We start from the raw sequence: 844 nt of genomic DNA, 5'->3' as shown, positions 1-844 counted from the left end.
ATTAAAAAAAAAAAAAAAAGAACAAAACGCAATGAAGGAAGAAGTTGAATTTAAAAACAAGGCTCCAGGAATTGATTGAAAACAAATTGAAATCTTTCAATAAGCTGATGTAGCACTGGAGGTGCTCATCTCATCAATGCCAATAAATTTGAAAGAGAGCTACAAGCCAACCTACTGGAAGAGATCCACCTCTGTGTTCATTCCAAGAGAAGTGAGTCAGTGGAATGTAGAAATCATCAAACATGCTCCTTAGTATCACATGCAAGTAAAATTTTGTTTACATTAATTAAAAACAATTGCAACACATTGATAGAGAACTACAAGAAATTTAAGCTGGATTATGAAGAGGACATGGAACTAGGTAAATCATTGCTTACATTATATGGATATTGTCTGAGTTAGAGAATACCAGAAAGATGTTTACCTGTACTTTAATGACTATGCAAAGGCACTCGACTATATGGATCATGAACAAATTAGGAATAATATTGCAAATAATGGGTCTTCCAGAACACTTAAATGTGTTTATGAGGAACCTGTACATTGACAAAAAACAGTTGTTATAACAGAATAAGGAGATCATGAGTAGTTTAAAATTAGGAAAGATGTGGGTGGGCCAGGGTTATATCCTTTCACCATATTATTCAATCTGCATGCTGAGAAAATTATTCAAGAAACTGGATTACATGAAGAAGAACATGGAATCATGATTGGAGGAAGACTCATTAATGACCTATGATATGCACATGATACAACCTTGCTTGCTGAAAGTTAAGAAGACTCAAAATACTTAATGATGACGATCAAAGACAAGAGCCTTCTGTATGGAGTGGCTAGAAGAACG

This window comes from Chrysochloris asiatica, unplaced genomic scaffold (genome assembly GCF_000296735.1).
Source record: "Chrysochloris asiatica unplaced genomic scaffold, ChrAsi1.0 scaffold00278, whole genome shotgun sequence".
NCBI lineage: Eukaryota > Metazoa > Chordata > Mammalia > Afrosoricida > Chrysochloridae > Chrysochloris > Chrysochloris asiatica.
Note: the sequence above shows the minus strand (reverse complement) of the source record.